Source organism: Adiantum capillus-veneris, chromosome 25, assembly GCF_014529385.1.
Source record: "Adiantum capillus-veneris isolate H3 chromosome 25, ASM1452938v2, whole genome shotgun sequence".
Classification (NCBI taxonomy): domain Eukaryota; kingdom Viridiplantae; phylum Streptophyta; class Polypodiopsida; order Polypodiales; family Pteridaceae; genus Adiantum; species Adiantum capillus-veneris.
In genome coordinates this window covers 133,156,746-133,166,257 of record NC_140955.1, presented here as the reverse complement: position 1 = coordinate 133,166,257, position 9,512 = coordinate 133,156,746, and positions in this window count along the sequence as shown.

The window sequence follows — 9,512 nt, the reverse complement described above, 5'->3', positions numbered from 1 at the left end:
TCATCCTCGAGGTCATTCATATACACGGGGTCATCTCCTGTTCCTATGTTTGTTTTGGAACTTGGCTTTGAATTTTCCGTATTCTGCGACTTCTTCCTTCGTGTCTTCTTTTTCTTTGCTTGGATAATTGACGCGGTATCTCTCTCTTCGAGGATATGTCCTGGCCCTTGAAGCATGGACCGTGTAATCGCATAAGCGGGTGCGACGGGTGGTATTGGCGATGTCACACTAGCAATTTCGACCAAATTCAGGGGTGTGATTTTAGGCGCATTTGGGTTATAGGGGCATTGGGCAATCAAGTGATCTATGCCACAACGATTACATGTGAGTATTGGCATTGCAGACGTGCTCCCTTGATTCACTTGCATCTGTGCAGCATTCTTTTGCAGCCTAATAGGGCACTCCGCTACTCGATGTGGTCCACCACACTCGTAGCATTGAAGAGGTGGCCTCCTAGCCTGGGTGTTGATATTTTGACCTCTGGATGCGAGAGCAGCAGCTTGATAAACCGGCTTGACTTGTCCCCAACAATCTTCCATGTAGTATATAGGACATTCTTCCAATGTATCAAGTCCGTAGGCAATACTAGTGTCTATTTCCTCCTCACAACCATCTGCATAAGCATTTGATGGCTCGCAACCCACTTGGTTCATAGGGGCGACTCTTGGATGCGGGGGCTGCGGTCCTAGCACAGGAGGTGGTAGCGGTGTAGCTTGTACAACATTTTGAGATCTAGGGACCATGTGTTGCGGTAGTTGCTCAACAGGTGGAGTAGGCATCAATACAGGAGCTCGAGGTGCATCCGTCCAGGCTACAGGTGGTCTATTTGCCATCATACGTTTGATCATTAAACAATCCTTAGCTTGGTGACCATACCTACCACATGCGTTGCAAGTTCCATTAAATTTTACTCTAAACGTAGGGCACTCACTAGTGCTATGTGGACCTAAGCAAATGGAACACCATTGTTGCTCCCTTCTTGGATACATGTGACTATTTTGAGGGGGTCGATTATCCTTAAGAGACTCTTGGATTGCCTTGGTGAGGTCTGTCAAGAATGTCTCAAATACCTTTGGCTCATTGGCAATGGGCTTTGCAGTCATGGGTTCATACTCAATGGCTTGTGAGCTAGTGGATCTCGTGTCAGTAGACACCCTCATGCCTGCTATCATCAAGTTGTCCTCTAATTGGATTGCATTGGCAGTGACATCTTCCCAGGTTGTGATACCTCTAATCACTAGTCCATTATAGATTCCTTCATTCCTCAACCCTCGAATGAATCGATCAAGCAGTTGGTTATTGTTGAAGCGCTCATTTACAGGGCAACGAGAGTTTAAGTGCTTTAGACGACTAATGAAGTCCCTTACTGACTCTCCTTCCTTACGTTCGGCCTTCTGTAGCTGAGATGCTACACCCCAAAGCACACCTTCTCGTATGTACTCCTTTAGAAACAACCTTCGAAGGGTAGGGTAGATTGTTTTCTCGTCCACCCTTAGGGTCCTATACCAATCTCCAGCCTTCCCACTTAATGTCAAGCTTAAGGCATTGCACTTATGTAGTTCGTTGCGTTCCCCTAAGGAATCACATACTTGTTCAAACACTTCAATGTGTTTCCTAGCATCTTCGTCCCCATTGAATTTTTGCGTGAGTTTGGCAATTTGTACTGCCTTACTTCTAGGCTCTCTATCAGATGCATGACGCATATTTTCCGCGATAGATCGACCTATGGTTTGAGCAAACGCTGCCAAGTCACCTATGTGAGGAGGCAGGGCCGGTGGAGGTACTCTTGGAATCATATGTGGGAGAGGAACGGGTACCGGTCTTGGCATATGTGTGGATGATGCAGGATATGGAACATAACCGGGCATAGGTCCACTCGGATAAGAGCTAGGGAGCGGCACTCGAGGAGCATAAGCAAGTGGTACAATTGGAGGTGTGGGGGCCATGTGTGCATAAGGGGCTAGAGGCACATATGGTCGAGGCCCCATATTAGGTACTACGACACTAGGTAGTGGCACTGCGCTAACCGTAGATGTCATCGGTACATTCTCTGTCAGGCTTATCCCTGGAGTGAGCACTGTGTTTTCCTTAATAGAGGGTTGAGCCAAGTTAGGGAAGCTAAAGTTTTCGCTCGGAGGCTCAGATTGCATAGAGACCCCAGGTGAAATGACGTAAGATGGGTCCATGGGGCTCATTAGAGGAGTCTCCATTTGTGATAGAGTAGGCTGTTGAGCCTTGCTCGTATCCAGAAATCTCATGGGGCCAGTTGAGAGTATATTTACCCCTCGGTTTTGCCTTTCTGATTGAATAATGCCATGGATAACATTACAGATCATTTTCTGTTGATCTTCGATGCTCGTGGCACTAGAGGTGGATTGTACAATCTCTATCCATCCTACATGGTAGGCGTGGCCAGAGTGTAGATCCGTCAACACCTCAGTGTGGAGGTCGTATGTCCAATGATCATTAATGAACAATCCTTCTAGAGTCGACGTGTTAACGGTTTCTTGTGAGGTAGAAGCAATGTTGCTCCCCGTGGTTTTACTTGTCACCAACGGTACTCTAGAGGGAACTTCTGAAGGAGGCAGCTCAACAGGGCCTTCTTGGTAAGAAGTTGGTAGGATATCCACATGGACACTCTTTGGGGGTGTGGGGTCCACGTGCGATGTGAAAGGAGAGTCCACTTCCCCACCCCCTTCGTGTGCTTCATTTGCATCAGGTTCCGAGCGAGTAGCTCTACCTAATGTTTCCATGAAACGGCTAAACATACTAGTACTAGGCTGTGGAGCTTCGGGAGGTGCATGGCCTTCTCTCAGTGTTTTGGGTAGGGTATGCTTCCATGATTTCTGAGTCGGAGGAGGAATCACTAGCGGCTATTTTAGGGTCTTGGGTGGTGCTACCTTGTGTCCCCGCTGAGGGTCTAGAGCTTATCGTGGATGGGTAATGGGTGTCCGTATGAACAGAGGCACCCTCAATATGCTCGTGTTCTAACACTCGCCCAGAGCGTAAGTGCATGTGCTTTTGATACCCTAAGGTGTCAAAAAGCTGCTCTAGGAGGCCTTGTGACTAGTTTTTAGCGTGTTTTTTGTTTGTTTTTTTGCTAGATTTTTTAGAGCGTGTCATGGAATGGGCCGTGTGATAGCTCGAAACGAGCGTATCGGTCAGAGGGTCGTGCCGTGCTTTATAGCCCTTCGTTTAGTCACTCTATGCCCTCGGAATCCCTAAAACTGTCAATTTCCAGTAGGGAACTAGGCCCAAACTAGAAAGTCTAAGGGTGCAAGTGGGAAGAGAAAGGAGGAGAGTGGAGGACTTGTCCCACATGCTCTCATTCTCTCTTGAGGGAGTAGGGTATATATATAAGAGTGAGTCTAGTATATATCATAAGACTGAGGACTGAGGCCTGGGCCTGGGCTTGGGCTTGGGCTTGGGAAAATGATCCCGATCCCGATCTATCCAGAAATTGCAGAAAATTACAGAAATTACAGGAAAAAACGCAAAAAATGCAAAAAAAAACGCAGAAATTGCAGCAAATTGACAGAAATGCAGAAAATTGCAGAAAATTGAAAACGCCGAACTTGAAATTGCAGAAATTGAAAAAACGCAGACAATAGCAGAAATTGAAACTTGACAGCAATTGCAGAAAACGCAAAAAACAGAAATCTTCCACACACTCCTTCCCTGCCTTTCCTATGATAGAAATTGCACCACAAGGAAGCGTAAAGTGCTAACCGAGCTTAGTGTAGGGCATATCCCCGGCAGCGGCGCCAAAAATGTGCGCTCCTTGCGGCACTGTCGAAGTAAGGGACTTGCCAATACACCGTATGCGAGCCACAAACGGCTCCAAGCACACAACAAGCCTAAACTAGCAAGCTCAAGAAAACAAAGGGTGTGTCACTCACCGCTCTACGCTCGCCTTCGTGGTGGATTCCTCGCCGCGATGAAGAAGAAGCTGCAGTCGTGCCGCGCTCAACCGCTTCGCCGCCGTCGTGCCTTCGTAATGCTCGATCGCACACACACTCTCCCTCTCTCTCTCTCTCTCACACACACACACACAAGGAGGTGAAGAAGAAGAAGATGGAGATGGAGCAAGAGCACTCTTCAATTGCACAAATGAGAGAATGAGTAAAAATTAGGTTTAGTTGGCTTTTATAGGAGCTCACCCCATTCACACTTGGGCGCCCATGCTTAACCAACTAATCCCTTGAATGTCCAAGTTTAAAGTGCGCCTCTCATCGGCGATCACTCTACCTTTCCCTATTGGTCCGACAAGCCCGGTACCTGACTCTATCGAATACATAATACACGTCCATCGTAGGTGATGGGGTGTCCGTGTGCCGTGAGGGTTAACAGACCCTGTAGTGGATCCACCCTCTTTCTTCTTAGCCTTTTTTGCCTTCAATTTCGGACACTTCTTGATCAAGTGATCATTAGATTTACAATAATAACAACGCATATTCTTTTTGCCCTTATCACCAAAATTGACGAAGTGCTGCCAGTAGAAGCATTGAAAACAGAAGTTTTGCTACTCGCAGCAGAACCATAAGAAGTGGTTACATTGTTGTTCCCACCTTTCTTTGAGCTGCAATAAAAGCCTGTTCAACTGCAAACTGCCTAGTCCTGTATTTTCCGGAAAGTCACTCTTGCAACAACAATGTGGATAATGCATCAAACTTGACACTTCAACATTTCCTTGGGTTATAAGTCTCTAAGTACTAGCGAAAGTCTGTTAACACTAGGTTGGTAACCTAACACGACATAAAAGTGTCCTTTCAGGGTTTTGAAAAAAACCACCAAAACCATAGTAGATCCACTCATTTTGTAAAATCCTTTCATGAGGTTATAGTTCAAGGCCTACTACACATGGAGAAAATAAGAAACTTGTGAAATTTCTCATCTTTTGGTCACACCAAGCCTCCAAAGTTGATGGACCAGTGCATTTTCATCAAAACAGTCATTTCTTATGTTTTGTTGCATAAAAATAATATTAGGGATTTTTGTAGGACTTGAGATAAATTCCCTAGTTAACTTCAATGGGTTGGTGATCAGAACATATGAGTGCTTCTCACTCACTATTTTTTGTTTTGCCAAAACAAATAGGTACAAAAAAGTTGAATTTTTACCAATCTGCAAACCTCTCATCAAAGTTTCTATAGCCACGCTCAATACAAATAATATATGCATGTTTTCTTAGTTCCCTGTTGTCCTTTAGGTTCATAAGGATCCATGGAGCATGTCAAAAGAATAATACATCTCTTACCAAGGAGAATCTTGGGAACAAAGATGAAGTGCTAAATACAGCAAACATGAAAAAACTGGGTTCAACATTATGAGTTGTAGAATCCCATAGAAACTATTCAATATCTAGCCAAATTTGATCCTTATGACTAGATATGGTTACTACTTACAAAATGCATATAGTTGTCACAAGAAACTAGAAATATTGAAAAAGCTATACTTGATATACTAGAATGTTTTGTTTTCTTCTATAATTGAAAAAATCAACCATCGTTGTGTACTATGAAAAATAGGGTATTAGGTGCCCCAAAACTCAGGGAATATTAGCTTTATGTTACAATATGCGACATAGAAAATAAAAACTGCATTTGGATATCATCAAAGCCACCAAAAAAATCATAGAAGAGCTACAATTGGCTAAAAAACAGGATTTGACAATTTTTGTAATTTGGTCATAACTTACAACTTTAACATTTATTTATCCCTAGAAGCATCAAGACATGTTGAGGACTACTAAAGATAGTTCTCTAGCATTATAGACCTCACAAACATGAATTCTAGAGTGGTATAGTTGAAAGAAGTTGAAAAAAGCCAAAAACAGGACCCGTTTTTTCACACAGTTTAGGTTGTGAAATGTTGTGCAAGGACAAGGTTAAAGATGGAATTGATATTCCAAAAAAATGTCAAGTTTTTTTCAGCTCATGAGACAACTTTCTAGATAGATAGAACCTCAAAATCCATTTTGAAACTCTTGATATAATTCAAGAAAAATGGTCACTTAACAGGACATAAAAGTGTCCCAGGACATAAAAGTGTCCCATTACCAACCTAGTGTTAATAATCTGGCAAAGCAACAAGAACAGTTTTCACAAGTGAACTGTCAAAAATGACTTTGATGGGGCCTTTTCACAAGCCAAGCTCCCATACCCCTCTTCTCTCGTCCCCACCCCATGAAAACCCCCTCTTAGGGAGGGAGTGATAAAAGGCATTGGAAAAAAGTAAGAAAAAAATAAAGTATGATTATGTAAATATATAAGAAAGGTAAAATAGGCCACCTCATGCCTGCGGGGCAGCCCATCCCCATCTTGCCTCCTTTTTCTTCAGTGTTGCCCCACCGTGTGTCCCTTTTCCTCTCCTCCACTCAAAAGGTCAACCCCCTCTCTCTTTCCCTTGTCCTTTTTCCTTTCTCTCTCCCCTCAAGCTACCCCACCTCTCACCAATAATGCATTCTAACTCACCAATAATGCACCCTAACTCACATGCAACTTACTCTATCTTCCAAAATAGTATACCCCACCCCCCCTTTCTCTCTCCTATCATATCCCATGACCCAAATACCCCCCTCTCTCTCTAAAGGGCGCCATGTCTCTTGTCTTGTAGCTAAATAACCTCCCCCACACTCACACACACTCAGTTTCATTGAAAAAGGTGCCCACAGACCCATCCCCACCCGGTGGTTACCTGATTTTTCTTGTGTTCACACACATCTACACACAGATTCACCTCTGAACACACTCCCCTCTCTCCCCTCTTGTAATTACTTTATTCTCCATGTCACCTCTCACTTTTTTTCATCAACCCATCTCTCTCTCTTAGTCTCTGTCTCATGAGACTGCTGTTTTGGCACATATACACACAACCAGACAAGTGGGGCCCACAGTCACATGGCCTATGTAGATAATGATTTCTTCATTTCTAAATTCTATAATTTCTCCCCCCTCCTCCCCTATATAAAGAGGGGTCACCATCACACTAAACACACACACACCATCACCAAAGAGTACACGATGCACTGTGTGTGCCTAGTGCACACACACACACCCACACCATCACCATCACCGCAATCATCATGCTCGTCTTAAGCATGACCTCTACACCCTTGGGCTATGGAAGATGAAGGGAAACTAAATGAAGGATGATGGCCGTAACCCTCGTGCGAGTCTTCACCATCAACTCCCACCTATCCGCCATGTGCTCTACCACGCTCTCCCTTCTCATTCCCCTACCCTATGCTCCCCATTTCATCGCCTTATTCTCTAAATAAAGCTTGAGGTTTTGTGAATATGTTTTCTTGCAATGTTTTGACCATGTGAGGTGTGCGGAATCGCCACCTAGTCTTGTGTTGGGAGTGAGCTTGTGTATGTGTGAAGGGTGTGCAGATTCGCCATCCTTTTGTGGTGCCTAAGTACTAAGCCACTATACCCCCTCCCTCACTCTCTCTCTGTCTCTCTCTCTCCCTCTCTCACTCTCACTTGATCTCATTCCCTTTCCTCTTCATCATTGCTCCCAAGCATCCATCTCTCTTGGATGAAAACTTTGTTATGGTGGTGTGTTGTTTGCGTCCTAGCCGCTGAAGCTAGGTGGTGCCCCCCCTGTTTGCTTTACCATGACAGGCTCGGGGCCCGCCATTCGGTCCCCGGTGTTTTAGAGGCCGTCGGGGTTCGGGGTTCACTTTGCTCTCGTCAACTTCTCCTGTAGAAATTAGTTGCTCTTTAACATCCTTAACCCCAACAAGGAAAGCGTTCATTTCATCTTCCTCATGCATAATCTTCGATTCTAGCTCTTTACGCAGCAAAGCAATTTTAGCCTCATTGCGGCTTGCATAAAGACTTGCTAGAATATCCCAAGCCTATTTTGCAGATTTTATCGAGCGGATGTGATGAGTGATAGTGCACTTCACAGACAATGCAATCAATGCATGAGCATGTGCATCTCTTACATCCCAACGAGCCTGCTTCAGCCGTAGGCAAAAGAGCTCTGACAGCAACAACCCTGGCAGCAAAACCTAGAGCATCCTCAACATCGCGTCCATCCACAGTACCAAGACACACATCAATGCCCTGCACAATGTTCCAAACTCCCTTTGATACAAGTACACGTTGCATCATGTAAGCCCACATAGGATAATTGTCCCCATCCAATTTTTCCTCAGCAACAAACATCTTGAACACATCTGTGTTGTTGTCAGCCATGGAAAATGCCCGCACCTCATGTGAAAACTGCCGAAATGAGGAGAAACTGAGTGAGACTAGCACGTGGTATATAGCACAACCCACAGTAGACTGTATGGGACCTGTTATGCAGTAATTGACACTAACATAAATTCTGCACAAAATGACCAAATTGCCTGTGCAGACCGGGCTGTAGTGAAAATGGAGGTTGAAATGAGCCCGAAATGAAATTCTTTCCAGACCAAGCTCTACGAACTTACCCAGATTTTTTGTCGACCTGCTGACGCTCGCCAAAGCTCGTTGAAATCTGAGAAAACGAGCAGAGGTATTCTGGCGACACTGGCGACTAAGCTTGGGAGGACGTGACCTGCTTTGATACCAATTGTTGGAATTAGGTTTAGGGACGCACACAGCTTGGAGAAGACAAAGGAAGCTCAAGGCACACAACAGAGAGTGTATTACTTAGTGTGCAATGAAAAGATAGATAGCCCTAGAGTGATGGGAGTATATTCAATGCACGGGGGAAAAAACCTCCTAAAGAGGTAAAAAATGTCTCGGCAGTCCTAGTGTGTTCACACACATCACTGCCACATGTATATGGTAACAATCCTGTCTAGTTCATAAGAGATGTCCTTGTCCCTCTTGTTATCTAAGTATTCCAATTTGAAATCATTGGTTATTTTGCTATAGGACCTCAATTGACAAACTGGATAATGGTAATACCATTTCCTGGCTCCCTCTTTGAGTGTCTAGGGAAAGTATTCCCCCCATTCATCCTCATTGATGTTCTTCAGTTTAGCATACTGCTCAAAAGCTTGGATATGGACATATGGGTCATCTTTTCTACCTCCTTTGAACATTGGAATGATATTTTCAGACTTGTGGAATGGTCATGAATATTGATTTTGGCTTTATAAGCTGTTTTCTTGTCCTTGGATGTTCTCTTGCTGTAGTGATCTGTGTCAGCTTCCTAATGATTGTCTTCATCAGTTTCTGTTATAATGTCTTGTATCCTCTTATTTGCAGTTCTTTGTGCTGCTGATTTGTGACTTCGTTTACTGCCCTCGCTCTCCTCATCATGTTTCTGGTTGCGGTGAGATCCATGAGACCGCTTCGTCGCTCTGCTCTTTTAGTACACCTTCCTTGCAATGGTGTGAATGTTAAGAATCCCTTGATTCATTAGTTTTTCCTTGTTCTATAGGAACTTCTGTCGCATTACCAAGCTCTCTCTCCATATTAGAGCCATGCTCTGATTCTTCTTGAACGTTGCTAACATGCCAGCTCCTCTCTGAATCTAGTTGTTGGCCTTCTGCCACATGAGACTCG